This window comes from Spermophilus citellus (assembly GCF_964194105.1).
Source record: "Spermophilus citellus genome assembly, chromosome: 5".
Classification (NCBI taxonomy): Eukaryota; Metazoa; Chordata; class Mammalia; order Rodentia; family Sciuridae; genus Spermophilus; species Spermophilus citellus.
Window position 1 is genome coordinate 54,014,074 of NC_138186.1, and position 18,830 is coordinate 54,032,903.

Here is an 18,830-nt window from a genome sequence, read left to right on the forward strand (position 1 = left end):
AAATTTTTATTGTTTATAGATTATTCAGTCTAAGGTGTTGTATTACAGCAGCCCAAATATAGTAAGCCACATAAGTAAATTTACTTATGAAATCTCAGGAATAATCTGTTATAGTATGTTTCTTTCATTCCAGAAAGTTCTCTTATATCAGTTCCTAGCCATTCTACCTCTTCTCCCACCCATGCTTCCTAGGTAACCACTCTTCTCATTTTTCCCCTCATCATAGATTAATTTCCCCTCTTTTGAAAGTTCATATAAATGAGATTATATGATAAGTACTCTTTTATGTAAGGTTTCTTTGACACAAGGTTATGTTTTATATTCTTCAGTGTTGTTGAATGTATTAATTTGTTTCTTTTAATTATTGTGTATTTTAAAATAGTGTATCATTATGTAACTATACTACCATTTTGTCTTCTCTTTATAGACACCCTAATTTGCTTTCAAAATAATAATAGCAACAATACAAAAGGCACATATCCGCAGATATTCTTACCTGACGTGAAGATATGGACTAAGAAGATAGATTGTAATTTTCTTAGGTAAATTTATATTCTAGCTGCCCTTTTCTAGTTTCCTCAGTTTGGTTTCAGATACAGTTTGGGAAATACCCTGGCCCCATGTATATCCCAGTTCAAAACCATCTCATCCATCATCCATTATGTATTGCTCTCTACTAAGGGTTGATCTTTTAACTTTGTTGTTGTTGTTGGAGATCAAACTCAGGAGGGCAAGGAGGATGCTAGGCAAGTGTTTTACTCACTGAGCTGTATCCCAGCCCCTGATCTTAATCCTTTAAGCCCTATATGCCTTGACTATTGAGATTTTTTTTTTTTTTTAAACAAGTGTCTGTTCTCACTTGTGATTCAGTTTTGTAAAATTCTGCCTCTATAAGAGTTTTGTTTTGGAAATTATATGGTCTGCTATATTCCTTTTTGGGGACCAGTGTTTGTTTTGTGACTTGAGACTGTTTTTGCAATTATTCAGTGTTTACTCATTAAAAGCTTTCAATATCCCCAACAATCTTTAGTAAAAGAGACCTCTTTTCCTTTTCAACATTTCAGCCCTCTGAATTTCTTCTTACATTTGAAAATTTTCTACTACCTGTAGATCCTTTCAGTTTCTCCACCTCTCCTCCCACTGCCAACAAAACAAAACAAAACAAAAACAAAACAAAAAACTAATTTGGACATATCCCCAAAGTTAATATAAAAATGTCTTAACCAAAGCTGAATACAATAAGATCATTTCTTAAACTTTTCATATATTGCCTTAAAAATAACTTGCATGTTTTTCTATATTCTGTTCTGCTTTTCAAGTTGGTGTCTATTATCATTACATTCAGTATTGGTGATCTTTGGTTCTTTCTCTTTTTTTTCAATATTTATTTTTTAGTTTTATGTGGTGCTGAGATTGAACCAATGCCTCATGCATGCTGGGTGAGTGCTCTTCCTCAGAGCCACAGTCCCAGCCCGTCTTTGGTTATTTTTTTTAACTAATCAGCTTATGTTTTATATCTATATTGGCTAAACTTTGCTTATATTTTTCTGTTTATTTAGTTTTTGTAGACCTATTTCTGACTTGTTGGTTCATTTTGTATCTGAATTTTCTGTGAGGGATGAAAGCTAAATTGGACTGTTAGGGCTTTGTAGAGGTAGAAACACGAATCTGAGATTATAGTACTCTAATAATTGACGTTTTGATAGAAACTTACTGAACCTTATTTCTATCCGGTTAGGAAATGTGCTGATAAACTGAGGGTTGGAAAGAGCACTTGGAAGTGTTTCTAGCTACAGTGAAGTCACTTCAACATTAAGACAAATTTGTGATAATTTTCAGAGCTTCAAGCCTTTCACTATGTTGCTTCCTTCTACACTCCCCAGTTTGGTTCTTTCCTTGATGTTAATAAATAAACAGTTGTTTTGAATTTCTTCTTCTTCTTCTTCCTTATTTTTAAATCTTCTCCTGATGAAGTTTCTTAGGAGCAAGGATTTGGTCTAATGAGAAGAAGCAAGATTAAGAGATGTGAATAATTTATGAAAGCTTAGATATTGAAGGGAGGAATTAGTTGATCCTTCTTTGTTGCCTTGCACCTTTCTGACTTGACTTGCTGTTACTCTCTTTCTTATTTCATCTACCAACTTTCTTGATGTTGAGGATGTGTTAAGGGCATCAAGGGGAGAGGGACACCATGGAGAATGATTTTTGTGGTCCTCAAAAACTGACTTGGAAGCCCTCTTTACTTAATATACCTTGCCACACACCACACTTAGGAAAAATGGTCTTTTTTTTCTTTTTCCTTTTCTGGTACCAGGGGTTAAACCCAGAGGCACTTAATCAATGAGCCACATCCCAGCCCCCCCCCCCCTTTTTTTTTTTTTTTAAATTTGAGACAGGGTCTTGTTAAGTTGCCTAGAATATAAATTTACCTAAGAAACTTACAATGTAGCTTTGCTACATTGCTGAGGGTGGCTTTGAACAGCCTCCTGAGCCACTGGGATTACAGGCATGCACCACCATGCCCTGCAAGAAAATGAAGCAGGTTGCATGTGTCATCAAGACAGCCAAGTATGATCCTTTTGTTGCCTTTTATTACTTAGCTTTGTCCGTCATAGTACTTCAATTTGTTAGTCAGCCTTCTCTTACTCTAAACCTGAGATGATAAGTTTATAAGAGTAAAGGTCCTGGGAGTGGTGGTGCATGCCTGTAATCCCAGTTACTTGGGGAGCTGAGGCAAGAGGATCATAAGTTTGAGGTCAGCTTGGGCACTTCAATGAGACCCTATCTCAAAATAAAAAGGATAGGGATGTATTTCATTGGTACAGTGCTTCCCTGGCATGCATGAGGCACTACATTTAATCCCCTTATTTGGCTCATATTTTTCAGAAGTTTCAAGACATAATTGTGGTGGCATGTGGCAGAGTAAAACTACATACTGTGGTCTGGAAGCAGAGGAAGAGGAAGAGGAAGGAGTGAGGCAGTGGGTGGGGTGGGTGGATTTCCACAATCTCCATCAGTGTTATGTACCAAATGGCCTTCTGAAGACCTCCAACTAGATCCCATCTCTTAAAGGTTCTCCAGCCTCCTAGGCACACCATTCTAGGGAACAAGCTTTCAACACAGGGGCCTCTGCATGGGCGTGGGAGGTGCATTTAAGATCTACACTGTGACACTCAGAAACTTGCTAAGCTATACTTGTCCCTTCTCTTTATCAGTCCCTTCCAAACGTATCCTCTTAGGGAATGTTTGAGAAGTGCTTTGGGAAATGATGAAATAGGTTGAAACCATCACGGATAGTAATTTTCCCACTTTCTGAACTTAAAATGAGCTGTAAAGCTTTTATTATTGTAGATATTTACCCTTTAGAGATCTAAAAACTCAAAATAGAGTTTTCATTTTTCTGGTTAGTTTTCAAAAATGAAACTCTCCTTTTGAAATTTGTTTCAAATTTTATAAATTTGTTTCAAAATATATATATTTCCCTTGCACTTTGCTCAATTACAGTATGCTTCCCATTATATATCCAGGTCGTGCCTAAATACTTGAATAGCGTTTCCTGATCCCACAGGATACTCATATTGGTTTTCACTGAATGTTGTCTTTTACTTGTTCCTAGAATAGCACTGATTTATCGTGTGTACACATCTGAGTTCATTGTAAGCTGAGGGTTGAAACCTGTTGAGAGCCACAGCCGAAGGGGCCCCAGCAAACTTTCAGACTGCCAGCTGATGATTGGCTCACAGCAGCCTAGCAACATCTAGCTGATTGGCTCCTCTGCTGTGATGCTCATTGGGCTGTTTCCCTGCCCTTTCAGACCACTGGACTTGCTCATTGGGGGACTTCTTTGGCTCCGCCCACATGACCCAGCCAATCGGCCTCAAGAGCAGGAGGATTGTGGGAGGTGGAGAGGCTTGTGTTGGGGTGAGGGGCTTGTGGGAAGCCGGTGGTGGCAGTTGGGCTCTGAGGGTTTTTCCTGAGGAGCTGTTTTGTTTGGAGTGTGTGGTTCTAAAAGTAAAGTTAGTTTCTTTTGACAAGTGGCTCCTGATTGTGCCCAGCCAGACTGCGGCAGAAACCATCTCAGTCATCTTATTCTCTCAGTGCCTCACATGTGTTGAATGGGGTACACTCCAAGGTACATTATTCTAAACCTGAACCTTAGAAATTTATATTATAAAAAATTGGAAAATTATAATATAAAGTCATAAGGGAAGCCATCAAATACCTTATGATGTCAACTGATATTTCTGTGGCATTATATGATATATAAAATCTTTCACATAAGTTTAACTGCATACTTTTGATTATTTGTGGAGGGTTATAGATTTTTTTTTTTTTTTTTTTTGGTTGTTGTTGGTTGGTTTGTGCTGCTGGGGATTGAACCCAGGGCCTTGTGCATGCGAGGCAAACACTCTACCAACTGAGCTATAACCACAGCCCTAGATATTTAATCATATTAACAGAGGAATAAAAAGAGTATGGAACTTGCTGAAGCTCACTTATCTTGTTAGAGGTGAAGCTGGAACTCAAACCTGGTATGTAAGTTACCTAAGGTAATCCTGTAATTAGTATGTGGACTTTTATTCAGGAAGGTTCTGCTTTAAGACAAAACAGTATGTATTGCAAGGTGACAGTTGAATTCTTTGATTTTTATTTCTGGCACTACATTAAGCAGGTATTTAATTTGCAATGCTCGGTTTATGTGACCTTCTGGCAAAGTACTGTTTGTGAAAGTTTCTTTTTATATTTTTTATATTTTGAGAATTAAGAAAAACTGGTATAAAGTTATTTGCCCAAACAGTGCTAATAAAATCTCAGCCGTTTAATACTAGAAAGATAATTAGACAATCAGAGCACTATAGACACATAAAATGATTTGAGTGATGTTCTCTATTCTCTATTATATGGAGTCTTAATTATTACCATTCTAGATGGATAGGAAGGAAGTTCAACTAGTTGGTTAGCAAACTCCTGCTCAAGGCCAAATGTGGCAAATGAATTAGAAACTTTTTTTTTTTTAATTGAGAATGACTTTATATCTTTCAAATGCTGAAAAAAATGTTTCCATGAAAATTGCATGAAACTCACATTTGAGTGTCTATAAAGTTTTATTGGAGCACGGTTGTGCTCATTCATTTATTTATTATTAAGCACTGCTTTTGTGCTCTAGTGGCAAAATTGAGTAGTTATGACATAGACCAGATAACCTAAAAAAACCTAGAAATATTTACAGAAATTCTTTGCCAGTCTCTTTGCCTTATGGTATTAGTGCTTAATTCTCCTCTGTGGAACCTCAATTGAGAAAGGCTAGGATTTCAGTGAAGGTTAGATTGCTATAATATTCTTTCTATTTAAGAGAGGAGTATGTGTATTGTATCTGTTTGGAAAATTTGATCTTTGCTCATCTCTTGGCTTTGACTATCCAGGTTTTATTTTGTTCTTATTTTTCATAGTATCGGGCATTTTGAAAATCACTTTTTAAAAATAATGCCATACATTGGGGTTTGTTTTTGAGGTACTGCTAATTGGCAGTTCCAAACTGGACAGATTGAGGCCAAGTAAAGCCTGTAGGTACTTGTCAAACAGCAGTGAAGTTAAAAATCACCTGTCAACATCAGGGAATTTTATTATCATTTTCATTTTTGAATAAATGAAGAATCATTATATTCCTGTAGCTGTAGCACTGAATGGAGAAAGAAACTGGTTATTTTTCCTATGTGTAGACTATTCTTTTGTCTCTGTAGCCTCATAAATTACTATCAGCTAGCCTTTTTTCTGGCTTTGTATAAAAATCACTTCTCTGTTAAGTTTTTAGTTAGGAAATGCAGAAATAGAACTGCTTACATGGTCATGACATAACTAGCTGCAAAACTTTTAAACTGCAGAGGGAATTGGCTATCTTACAGTGTGATTGAGTTTATTCTTGGAGATGTGTTTTTTAAAAAAATGAGGGCTGTGTTTGCTGTCTTCATGCTGGTAGTTTTATATGATGCTGAAGACAATTGTAGACAGGGATGAAAGAACTGTTTGGAGAGCTGTCAGCTTCTTTAAGCTTCTAGTTTGTATGGCACTTTTATAACTTCGATCTAGTTTTGACAAGAGAGGTTCTTCAGCATCATGTTTTCCTGTACAAGGGAAATGTTAATAAAAAAAAATCAATTTTAAGGTTTGACAGAAGTCTTAAGGCATATCACCCAATAGTGCTTATTTAAGTACTTAAATTGCTTTCTAAGTAGAGATGAATTAGCTCAGATCCACTTTTCTATTTCCTGTCAGTAGGAGCAGCAGATGACCAAAGAGTTGGAGTGAATATGGAGGGTAGGAGAAATGGGGGAGTTTGGGTTGTACAAGTGTGCCATAGTGTAGAGCCACAGTTCCTTTGGAATTGCTTTGTACTATTATGTTTTTCCTTTCATCTTTTTCCTATCTTTCTTTGGGGAAGAGGAGAGGTAAGTAATTTACAAACACCTGTCTTCCGCAGATGAATTGCCTCATTTAATAATTGGTGTTTGTGTTTTAATTTCGTTTAAAAATTCACTACGTAAGATGAAATAGAGTTGTGTTGATAGCTGAAAAAATGTCCTAAAGGGCAGCTGATGGGCATATACTTCGGTTTAAGTGTCTTCTGGGAAAGGGCATATGATGGTCCAGAGTAAGGGATGGAGGGATACCATCTTCAGTACTTTCTTGTAGTCTCACCTAGGTGTGAGTGTTTTCTCTGCTGTATTTCTTTCTCTGTGCTACCTCTCGTGCCCTTGCTGCTGCTGCTACTGTTGCCTGGGCAGGTATCTATAAAAGGGGTAGGTTGTGTGTAATCAACAGGTTAAGCAGTGGGTCATTAGAACATTGCATTTATCTTAAACATAGCCCCAGGAGTTTCACTACTACAGTGGGATTTTGCTCCAGCCCTGGAGTATCTTATCTAGATAAGAATAAAAACATAGATGATTGAAACATAATCAGAAGCAAGATTCTCTTCTCTTTGGGTACTGAGATTAAACCCTGGGCTTTGTGAATGCTAGACAAGTGATTTATCTCTGAGCTGCATCCCCAGCCCTTTTATTTTATTTTATGCTGTTTTTTTTATATATATTTTTTATGGACACAATGTCTTTATTTTTATATGGTGCTGAGGATTGAACCCAGTGCCTCACATGTGCGAGGCAAGTGCTCTCCCATTGAGCTACAGCCCCAGCCCCTATTTTGTTATTTTTTAAAAAAATATTTTACTTTACTTTTAGACACAGTCTTGTGAAGTTGCTGAGGCTGCCTTCAAACTTGCAATCCTTCCTCAGCTGCCAGAAAGCTGGGATTACAAGCATGTGCTACTGCACCCAGCTAGCAAGATGGTTTTCTTTCAGTTGAAGCTGTTTGGAGCCAGTCAGAAGTGGCTTTTTGGAAGAGGTGAGGTTTTTCTGAATGTGTTCGTCAGCCATCTGTTACTGTGACCAGATGACTTGAGAAAATCAACTTAAGGAAGATTTATTTTGGCAAATGATTTCACAGATTTCAGTCTATGGTCACTTGGCTCCACTTTTTTGGGGGGGCTTCCTGTGATAAGGCATAAAACATCATGGTGGGGAGCATGTGGTAGAACATGGCCATTCACCTTGTGGTGGCCAGGAAGCAGAGAAAGAGGAAGGGGCTGGGGATAAGATATAACCTTCAAGGACATGCCCCCAGTGACCTCCTCCTTCAACTAGGCCCCACTTCCCAATAACACCACCATTGAGGACCAGGTTTTCAACATATGAGCCTTAGGGGAATATTCCAGATCCAAAGTATAATAATACCGAGGGAGGGTAGATTGGGATCAATAGCCTTTTTTTTTTAATTTTTTTTATTTTTTAGTTTTCGGTGGACACAACATCTTTATTTTATTTTTATATGGTGTTGAGGATTGAACCCAGTGCCCCATGCATGCCAGGCGAGCGCGTTACTGCTTGAGCCACATCCCCAGCCTGATCAATAGCCTTTTACAAACCTAGCTTGCGGAGCCGGTGTTGTAGCTAAGTGGTAAAACATTTGCGTAGCATGCATGAGGCTCTGGGTTCTATCCCCAGCACCACATAAAAATAAAAACAAAACCCCAAAACAAAATATAGATATTAAAAAAAAAAAAAAAAAAACACCTAGCTTGGGAACAAGATTGGGAGTGAAGTCAGACTGACATACTTTGTTTACTTTGTGTCAGACATGGCCGTAGGCAGTGGGCATCTAGTTCCTGTCCTCCTGTAGTCTGCATGAGGATGACACATCTACTGGGTGGTAGTTATTTAGTGGGGGCAAAAAGTATAAAATGGGGTATAGTCTAAAACTGAAATAATGCCCCCTTAAAGAAGTCCATGATGAATGGTTAAATTTGAGACCGTTGGGAAGATAGTGTTACTGGGAGACCACCAAAGGATTGTAAAGCAGTCCCTTAAAATTTTTTGAAAATTTTAAAAGTTTTCACTTGCTTTTGCTTTATTTGTTTAACTTCTTTGGGAGTAAATTTCTGTTAACATTCAGAGTGTCAGCAGGGATATGGAAGAGGTAAAAAGTCTTGTTTTCAAGAGTTCTAGAATTTAGGGTGGTTGCTTTTATTTCCGATGGTTCTTTTAGTATTTACAGCAGAGTTGAAAGGCATAAATTATTTTAATGATGTGATTAAGTCTTAAGGTCTAAATTACATACAAATCAGGTATATCATTAGATCCATGAACTTTTGTCACTTCTCATTGAGCAGAGGTCAATATCTTTATTAAATTCTCAGGGCCTTGAAAAAATCTGGCGGTTTTTGCTTTGGCCTCAGAGCCATGTACAAGGTCAAATCACTGTTGTTTTAGCCAAAATTTCCTTCTTTCTGTTAAATTCTCAGTTTTCCCCCTTGAAGTTCCCTGTCTTTTTTTTTTTTTTTTTTTTTTTTTAGGCTACCGGGTGTTTCTTAGCTGTATCTTCTCTAAACAGTGTCCTAGCTCTAATGATGCCATAGAATATCTCTAAATAACTGGTTGTTTTGTATGTGCTCCTCCATTATTTCCTATGCATATTACTTAAAAGACTGTTTTGATTGAAAGAAACAGTTTCATTAAAAATAATTTAGTCAGGGGAAGTTCTTGTTTGGCGGGGACTGTGAGAAGTAGGCTGGCCCAAAATCTTATCACTTTTAATTGTTTCATGATGATCAGAAGCTCACCAGTTACTCAGTTTAAAGATAAAATTATTGGAAGTTTGAGGTTTACAGGATAAAAATAACAGTTCATTTGAGAACTGTTCATAATCGCTGGATTATGATGTGTGTGCTTATTAATTACCTTTTCTTCCTTTTACTCTTTGGGTGATCATCTCTGATATTAATAGTCTACAATCCTACCTTTTGGAAGATTGCACTGAGGAAATCAATTTTGGATTTTGTGGCAGTTCAAATTTGTATCTATAATGGAATTCAACTGTTGGCTTTTTGGAGGGCATGTTAATTCTTTGACAAAAGTTTGAGCCTAATGAGAAAGGAAAGAAATTTGTTTTGATGTTAGGAATTTTTTCTTACCAGGCATTCTTCCTTCAATAGGTAAAAATTTGAAGATGAGAGAGAGAATATTTATACTTCTGATTTCATTGGTCAAATGAAAAGTTTTCTCTGTTCTCCCTCTTTCTCTCTCTTCCCTTCTCCTTTTCTTTCTTCTGCAGTGACTTCATACATGTAAAATCTAGATTCCATTTTGAAATAGAGCTTCTATAAAACTTTATGTAATATGTACACACATAACTAATGTATATTTATACAGTTTGTTAATATACTTTGTAATTATTGCTGCCTCATTCATTAAGGATTAACTATTTCTCAATAGAAACTTGGTAAATTAATGATGTTGTTCATAATTCAGACTTAATATTGCATATATCTCCTCTCCCCCATTTGGTAGTGCTGGGGATTGAACTTAGGACCTTGTGTATGATAGTCTAAACAAGATAAAGCAAAACAAAATGACATTTTATTTTTGGTATTAGGGTTTGGACCCAGTGCGTCATGTATAGTAGGTGTGCCCTCTACCACTGAGCTACATTCCAGTCCTGCACATACCTTTCTTGAGTGCTGATACCACACTTGGGTATGATATTTAATCCTTTATCATTTTTTTCTCTTCCTCTTTCAAACCTTGTCCTTCTTTTTTGTACCTGATATTGGTTCTCTTTATTGCCTATTCTTTTGTTTAAATATTTTTTTTAGTTGTAGATGGACGCAATATCTTTTTTTTTTTTTTTGAGAGAGAGAGAATTTTAATATTTATTTTTTAGTTTTCGGCGGACACAATATCTTTGTATGTGGTGCTGAGGATCGAACCCGGGCCGCACGCATGCCAGGCGAGTGCGCTACCGCTTGAGCCACATCCCCAGCCCAGGACGCAATATCTTATATTTATTTATTTTTATGTGGTGTTGAGGATTGAACCTAGGGCCATTGAACCACATGCAAGGCAAGCGCTCTACCACTGAGCTACAACCCCAGTCCTATTGCCTGTTCTTTTTTATTGTCAGCTGTCTTGCATGATATATTAATTCATTTTCTGTTACTGTAACTGACTATGTGAGTCTGAGTAAAACGGTTTAGTTAGCTTACAGTTTTGGATTCTGAAAAGTCTAAGCAGTCTGGCTCTGGCTCTGGCTCTGGCTCTGGTAAGAGCCCTTTTTGGCTTTGGCATATCTGGTCAATGACATCGTGGTGGTGGGAGTGCATACAAGAAGGAGGAATCACAGGGCCAAGTCAGGAAGAGTGTGGAAAGAGTCTCTTTTATAACAAGTCACACTCCCGAGATCTAACTCATGATCCCATGAGAACTACCTTAGTCCCTTATGAGTGCAGTGCCCCTGATGACCTTACTAACTCCCATTAAAGGCTCCTGCTTAAAGGTTTTACCTCCTCTAAATATCACCATACTGGGGACCAAGCTTCTAACACATGAACCCTTTGGTTAAACTACATCTAAACCATAGTGGTGGCTCTTCACAGAAGCATTTTTCTTGGGTTCATGTTATTCTCCTTTTTACTCACCTGCAATTCCATTTCTCACTGTGCCAAATACCTGCTTCTTTGAATGTTCAGCATATATCTTTTTCTGACTGCTTCAGATTATACTCAGAACTCCACCTGTTTAATGGAGTGAATAACACCTGCTGACTTACGTCTTCCCTTGTCTCCCTTTATTTAGGGGCACCCTCCCTTCCACTCCCACTTTTTGTATGTACCTAAGATTGTGTCTTTTGTTTTTTTTTAAAATTCTAAACTCCTAAGGCACAGTTTGTGTTCTCTTGATATTGTGCCTTTTGTTTACTGCCCACTTTTAAATGATGAAAATACATCACCCCCCCATATCTTTTTTCCCCTTGTGGTAGGAGAAATTGAACCCTGGTGTATATCAGACAAATGCTCTGTCATTGGGCTATACATATCCCAGCCCCTCTTATTTTTTTATATATAATACTTTGGTAAAACTGTATTTAATGTTTTAATTAGCATAGTGAATACCATAGCTAAAATAAAATCTTTGGTAATAAATGTCCTTTTGACATGTCTGTGCAACTGTAATAGAAAATTCAGATAATGGAGTAATAAAAAAAATCTAATTTTTAGGTATCCTTCAGAATCTGATTCTGGTAAATATGTCTGTTAACACTGTTCACTTGTAAGGGCAAAATACTATGTTAGACTATATGGAAACAGAACACATAAGATGGAAGAATTTGGGGTAGATGCTTTGTAGTGGGGAAAAAAGTGCTATATATAAGTGAATGTGAAGAACATGGTACTTTGGAAAAAATTGTAAAATATGCCAGTCAGACCATATGGGAATAAAGGGCTCTCTTTAAAAAAAAATTATTTTTAAGTGGGCACAATATTTTATATTTATATGGTAGCTGAGGATTGAACCCAGTGCCTCATGCATGCTAGGCAAACATTCTACCATTGAGCCACAACCCTAGCCCCTAAAGGTCTCTTTTTAAAGAAAATAAAATTAGATCTTCAGCAAATTTGAAATAACATTAAGTACAAAGCAATTTCTGCAGGTCTTCTTATAAGTTGGACTAAATGTGGATAGTTTATCAAAATGTGTGATTTATAGAACAAATTAATACATGGAGGTGTCATAGAGAAATAAGTATTTTTAGTGTCATTTTGATCAGTTAGGGAAGTCTTGAAGGAAGTGACTTGTCATGCAGCTCAGGATTATTATTATTATTATTTTTTGAGTTTCACTTATATAAAAAAATAAATTTTTACACAATCAACAGAAACACACAAAGCTTTTGTGTGTTTTTGCTTTTTTTTGTGAAAAATATTTTTCAATAAATTTTTGTCAGTTTTTAATATTCTGATATATGTATGTAACAAGGTTTATGACACTATAACCAGAATCAAACAAAAACAAAAACAAAACAGAAAAAGGTGGGGAGGAAAGTAATTGTTGAATTTCTTTCTATCTCCAAGCTGGCAACTTTGCACTATTTGTCTATCATTCACTTGCCAGCTCTAACTTGTTTGCACACTCAAAACACCATATTATTGCACAAGAGCCAGTGAAGGCCTGTGGTATAATGGTCAGTCAGTTCCTTGTTATTTCAAAAAGTCTCTTAAACCCAGAGAGGGGGAAAGAAAAGTCCAGAGCATAAAACACTATTCTCTATTTCTTTTTTTTTTTTGAGAGAGAGAGAGAGAGAGAGAGAGAGAGAGAATTTTTTAATATTTATTTTTTTTAGTTTTCAGCGGACACAACATCTTTGTATGTGGTGCTGAGGATCGAACCTGGGCCGCACACATGCCAGGCGAGCGCGCTACCGCTTGAGCCACATCCCCAGCCCTATTCTCTATTTCTTTAAAGAATACGTGAAGGGTTCTTAGACCACTCAAACTCCCCTGATCTTCTCTTTGCACCAAGGAGCACAGCAGGGCTTGGTTTGGTTGGATTTTTATTTCCTATATGGATGGCCCAGGGGGCTCCTAGGTCTTCATGATTCAATGTCTTTTCTACTAACTTTTGGTTCTTTTTAAATGGTGTATATGGGATCTTAGGTCTATGAACCTGCATAGACTATTGAGTCATAAACTCTACAAAAAGCTTAAAAGGAAAAGGGGAAGAAACAACTTTTATTATATTTTTATTGTTGGCTTAAAAAAAAAAAGACCTCTTTAGCCTCCCTGCTTTGTCAGTTTGTGGGAAGTAAATCTCAATGGCATCAAAAGTTATAGTCTTCTCACGCTTGTTAAAAATAAAGTCTTTAAACAAGTTTGTTTCCATTCACAAACTTTACCCCCAACAAAAAAAAAAAAGGAGAAAAAAAAGGAACCCCCCCCCCAGAACCCATCCTCCTTCCTTTTTCGACCCCCCAAAGGAGAGTAGCAGTCTTTTCTACCTGATCACTGTCACATGACCGTGTCCACACCCATCAGCTTTGGCATAAGGATGGGTGGCGTCACACCATTGTTTAGGTCTTCCTCAAACTCCAGCAACTGCCCCATGAAGTTAAGATTTGGAGAAATATTGGTCGTTTGCCTTTGACAAATTTGTAAGCATCAGTCATGGTCATTCGTGTGTGCTTCATCAAGTAGGTGATGACAGTGGTGGCAGAGCGGGACACGCTGGCTTGGCAGTGGATGAGAAGCCCCTTCCCACACTGGTGAGCTTCCTCAATTAACTCAAAAGCCTCTTCAAAGTACTGCCGCAGGTTCTGCTTGTTGCTGTCGGTGGCTGGCAGTCTCTTGTAGTTGAAGAGGCCTTTCTCGTAATGGTAGAGGGGAAGGTGAGTGATGACGTTGATGACATAGCTGATGTTCAGCCGCTGCATGGTGTCCGGGTCTTCCGTCTGCTCCTTGCCAAGTAACAGGAAGGGCAGGATGGGTGTCAGCTCTGCATTCTTGATCCTCAGGAGTGTGGGGACAGACTGAGGTAGCAAGCTCCAGGCCGCAGAAGCACCGCCCCCCCCACCTCCCTGCACTCTTGGAGCTAGAGGGAGTTGTCACAGAGGTATTCATGGTTCTGCTTAAAACTACTAAGTCCACCTTTCAACACCAGAGGTTCTTTGCCTTCTTTCTTCAGGGACTATGTGAAGTGGCTGGGGAGGGCATCACTCGGCTCAGTTCATTGGTATTCTCATCATAAACTGTAATTTCTTTGGAAACGATCCTCTTGAAAGAGTCCTTGCCTTCCCTATAGGAAATCAAGTCTAGAAGAGTGATCTTGCCTTGCTGCAGTCTCTGCCGGCTGATCTTATCAGCACAGTTAATATGGACTGCTCCTTGGATGTGACTTTTGTTGTATTCCATGAAGGACCTGCAGTCAATGATGACAGGGCCCTGGCTTGGCAGGTGACTCTTGCTGCATTTAGTCATCTTCTTTGCCAGGTCATTGGGGTAGATTTTGATGCTGGCTAGGTGCTTGGGGTCCCTGACACAGGGCTGCCCACCCCACCTGATGGAATTAAAGAGCCTGTATTCTCATTTTTGTTGGCCATCTGGTTAGCAGGGCAGGTGGTAGAGGTTCTAGTGGCGGTGGTGGCAGTGCCAGCAGTGATGGCATGAGTTTGGGCCTGATTGTCCTTGTCGTAGGTTGCCACAGTGCAGCAGCTGGCACTGCTGAATCCACAATTCAGGGAGTGGGCAGAGCCACTGGATGAGGGCATATACGTCAGATTCGCAGCCTTGAGGGACACTACTGTGATGGTGATGACAGGACGGTGGCTATTGCTGCCTGGAGTGGCAGAGCCAAGATAGCTAGAGTCTAAACAAAGGTTGAGATCCTGAGGTCGGACAGGCCTAGATAGTGCCACTACTACCCTGTGGTCTAAAGGAGATGGAGGCATGAGGAGGCTGAAAACTGGCAATTCAAGAAGAACTCAAGAGTTTCATAAATAAGTGTAGCCCTCTGCTGCAGTCTGGCTGGGCACAAAATAACCGAGCCACCACAAAAGCCTTGTAGATTCAAACAGCAACTCTTTTATTCCCGAACTCTCACCGGCACTCTACACGCACATTCTAGGGAAAATACACCCTCCACCGTACCAAATACCCTCTGAATCCTGCGAGAACTCAAGGGGAACTCAAGGAGCGGGCGCCTGAGGCAGCAGGACCCACCCTAAACCCGGATCCTAAACCGGATCCGCCCTAATCCCTGAGCAAGGTCACCTTTCAAATCAAAACTCTCAAACATTCATGCAGTGTCACTGCAAATGACCTGGGTCCAAGGCAAGCCCATTTTCACAATGGAGAGTCCTCCCTCTAAGCAACATTGGGTAGGCTGACAAGGAAATTGCCATGCGTCATTCCTACTTGGCTATGGCTCTCAGCAGCTCTCCACCATCTGGTGCTTGGCTTCAGCTATGGACTGTCACATTCAGCCCCCGTTCACTTGGCTTCATTGATCTCCAGCAGCAACATAGTTAGCAGCTCAGGATTATTATGGATGATTATGATAAGAGGAGTTGGGTAATAGGAAGGGTCTTAACTTCACTTTTACCTGCTTCTGACTCCATGGTGGGGCATAATGGGTTGTATGAAAGTTTGGATACCGAATGACCAGGTCAGATAGGTGTGATGAGTGAACATGTTGGTCTTTCTAGAGAAGTAGGTAACTTGTATTAGATTTTTTTTAGGATTGTGAGGAAAAAATATAACTTCAGGAATGGGGCTTTATTGAGGGGTAGCTTTGGATAATGTCTGTTTATTATCTGTGCATTTGTTCTGGGTCCTGTAACTTCCCAGACTAGGATATAGAGTAGTTCTCATGGAGAAAGCCTTAGAAACACTTGCATGGTACTGCCTCAACTCTGGTGGCCCCCTCTTTCTATGCCATGTTTATGAGAGTGTCTCTGTGGATAAGTTTGTTACCATTCCTTGCATAGTCACCCCAGTTAGGCCAAGTTTAACCCTAGATGTCCAGTTAGCCTATATTTGCCTTTGGGAGGGACAGCAACCCTGTTTCAGTCTGGCACAACCAGAATAGCATGATTGTCTTCTCCTATAGACACAGGTACCTTTGTGCTGGAATACCCTACTGTGGGGCTCTTTTTCTGAGGAGAGCATGGTAGATTGTAGCTGGTTTGCTCAGGTACTGAAGGCCTTTGAGGCTCTTCACCAGAATGCCAGCATGTATTGGTGAGAAGAGTTATGTCTGAAGTAAAGAATAGTTTGTGTGTGATTTAAAAGAAAACAAACTAGAATTTGAGCAGGGTGAGGAGTAATTCACCTTTGAGATGTCGTTTTTGAGATGTAAGAGGATGGCTTCTGACAATGAAAGGAAGTAGTTTTTTCTTAAAAATTTTTATTTGCAAGTATATAACAGAAAACTCTGTTCCCACCTATGTGACTGAAAAGTGGAACACTGATTATAAAACATATCCTGTTATATATATGTTATGTTAGTGTGACCACAAATGGCGGACATGTGTTGCAAAGTACTCTGTTTTGAGTGTGAGTAAAACCTAGTTAGTTAAACCAAGTAAAGAAAAACTATAAAAATTTAAGTTGTTTTAAAAGAGTTCTTTGTATTGTGCTTTGAAAGACCAATGTACTTACTCCTTGAAGGAGATAATAATGCCCAATCAGCTCTTCTGTGTTTATGGTGTTCTGCTGCAATTGCCTTTTTGGATTTTGCCAGTGTGTAAGTCTATATTCCATTACTATCCTGATATACTTGGGGCTAAGAACTTTATAAGGAAAATAGGTTTAAGTTGGGTGTGATGGCACATGTGTGTAATCTCAGTGACCCTAGGAGGCTGTGACAGGAGGATTGCAAGGTTGAGACCGGCCTGGGCAGTTTAGCAGGACACTGTCTCAGAATAAAAAAACAAAAATAAAAAGGGTAAGGATGTAGGTCAGTGGGTAGAGTTCCCCTGGGTTCAATCCTCAGTACCTAGGGAGTGGGGAAAAAGAAAAAAAGTATTATTTAGCTCACAGTTTGGAGAAACAAAGGTTTTGGTGCTGGCAAGGACTTTATGGTGAATAGTATCACAGAGGTGGGAGTATATGCAAGAGGGAGAGATCACATGGTGAGATGGAGTGTGTATATTCTTTGATCTCTCTCCTTATAAAACCACCTATATTCAGTCATGGGGCATCTACTCTTATGACCTTATATAATCCTTATTACCTTCCAGAGTCCTCACTTCCAAACACCATAGTCAGTTTACATTTTCACTTTCTCAATACCTAACTGTGGGAATTTAATTCCAACATGAGGTTTGGAGGGGACAAGTCATATCAACTAGTAACTACATTGTCATTTCTTGGGGCAGGAAGATCAAGAACAATTTACTACTAGGACCAGCATTGTGCATGTCACATTGACTTTTTTTATTCATATATGTATTATTTAAAAAAATACCCCATGGTGTCACACCATATTCCATGGTGGCATGTGCCTGTAATCCCAGCTACTTGGGAGGCTGGGGTAGGAAGATAGCAAGTTTGAGGCCAGCTGGGCAACTTACTGAGATCCTGTCTCAAAATAATAATAATAAGGGCGGGGGATGTAGCTCAGTGGTAGAGTGCTCGGAGTTCTATCCCTATGAACACATACAGAAATAGAAAAGAAAAAAAATACATATTTGTAGAAGCAGGTCAACCACATTTCTAATACACATGTATTTTAGCCCTGGCCTCAAGACAATGTGTTTTGATGCAAAGAATTTTGACTTTGGAGACATAAAGCTAAAGTTAACATGTTGTCCCATACTTGTTAGTTTTGTTACCTTGAATAAAACAATCTCCCCACATCTCAATTCCATTAATTGTAAAATAGGCATTACTTGCTTTGCAGCAGAGTTCTTGGAAGGATCAATTAATTATATTAATGTATGTTAATTAATACTTTTTAAGCTGAACAGAGGACATCTATATATAAATTTATTCTCATTTCTGTTAAAGGCAATCCTGGCATTTTTGCTTAAGAGTAAATTTTATCTGAGTAGTCTGTGTTTGCTAATTTGGACTAAAAGTTTTTCAGTTACTGATATCCTTGTTCTCTCTACCCACCTTTGATACCATTTATTGCCATGTAGTCTATGGTTGTCAATAGAAACTCTGCTGATTATTAAATCGTGACTCCAAAATATATAACCTGCAAGTTCCCATCTATTTTCCGATATATTTTATGGTCATGCATTAGAAATGAAGTTTTCTTTTTGGGGAAGGCCATGATAGCAGCAGCCTGGAGACTGTGGGTAAGGATTCAGTGCCAGTAATAGTTAAGGATTAAATTGATGAATGGCTGTGGGCACAGTGGGGCTGGCCTTGTATCTTAGTCAATTTGGGTAATATTTTAGAATGTAGAAGCTTTTTTCCTTTGTCTGTTGAATTTTGGTTAATATTGATTTATTTTTCTGTCTTTGAAAACGATATATGTTTATATTTTATTTGGAATATACCTGTATCCCTGAAGGACTTTGGTTAAGAAGTAAGAATTTTATGGAATGTTTTTTTTTTTTTTTTTAAAGAGAGAGTGAGAGAGAGGGGGACAGAGAGAGAGAGAGAATTTTAATATTTATTTTTTCTTAGTTCTCGACGGACACAACATCTTCGTTTGTATGTGGTGCTGAGGATCGAACCCGGGCCGCACGCACGCTAGGCGAGCGCGCTATCGCTTGAGCCACATCCCCAGCCCATTTTATGGAATGTTTATATGCTAAAGAACAAATAATTTTATAAAATACCATAATTTTAAAACACATTGGCTCCAGTAATTCTTAAGGCCAATATTCAGAAGTTAAAAAAAAACCCAGTCTTTCAAAAATTTGTTAGCTAAAGTATTTGGTACTATAGTGTTAATGAACTTGTCCCTCCCCCTGCTGGCTGACTCTTTAGA

At 38.6% G+C, this 18,830-nt stretch overlaps 1 protein-coding gene and 1 pseudogene across 3 annotated transcripts in view; one reads left to right on the forward strand and one right to left on the reverse strand.

The window, feature by feature from the left end:
• The window catches only part of ZFAND3 (zinc finger AN1-type containing 3), a 328,897-nt gene that overhangs the window by 17,987 nt on the left and 292,080 nt on the right, over positions 1-18,830 (forward strand). The window lies entirely within an intron of this gene.
• On the reverse strand, positions 13,397-14,889 carry LOC308650396 (dual specificity protein phosphatase 10-like; annotated as a pseudogene). Its single transcript has one exon. The product of its transcript is annotated as a dual specificity protein phosphatase 10-like (transcript).